The sequence below is a fragment of the Penaeus monodon genome, chromosome 28 (genome assembly GCF_015228065.2).
Source record: "Penaeus monodon isolate SGIC_2016 chromosome 28, NSTDA_Pmon_1, whole genome shotgun sequence".
In the NCBI taxonomy this organism is placed as follows: domain Eukaryota; kingdom Metazoa; phylum Arthropoda; class Malacostraca; order Decapoda; family Penaeidae; genus Penaeus; species Penaeus monodon.
Window position 1 is genome coordinate 22229762 of NC_051413.1, and position 534 is coordinate 22230295.

Sequence of the window (534 nt, forward strand, 5' to 3'; positions counted from 1 at the left end):
CCCCCAAGTCATATGGAACAGGACGACCTACCGTGGGGAATCGTAATCTAGCTCAGCATTATTCCTGAACCAAGTGACAACACCGACGTTCTCCGAGTGGGTATTCACAGTACAGATGAGGCTTATTGTGGATCCATTCTTGATGTATACTTCTGCTGGGCCGAGAATCTTCGCTTGTTGCACTGGTGTTGTGAGCGTGGAGAAGAAATGGTTGTGCTTGAGTTATTGTGGGAGGTAGGTTTACATTTACATTACAGAAAGGTTCGTTTGTTTGTTTTTGTAAGTATATGCTGGTATTGTGATGTGATTTTTTTTTTTAGTTTTGTGATAATGGGGAAGGGATGTCTGTGTTTTATTGGTTAAAGAGTAATACGTTTTATCGTTTATGATAACGTAATTCGTAAGTATTGAATAGTGAACACTGATAGTTGCTATGTTTTCTGTTCATGAAATAAAAAGTAATAATAACACGTAAGCTGCATTATATATCAGTTTTCTCTCTCATTTTCATATATGCACATACACAACTACAAG

The 534-nt window shown here is 37.6% G+C and overlaps 1 pseudogene; it reads right to left on the bottom strand.

Annotated features, from left to right (window-relative positions):
- Positions 1-6: 6 nt before the first annotated feature.
- Positions 7-534, bottom strand: part of LOC119591097 — a 4721-nt pseudogene continuing 4193 nt past the window's right edge.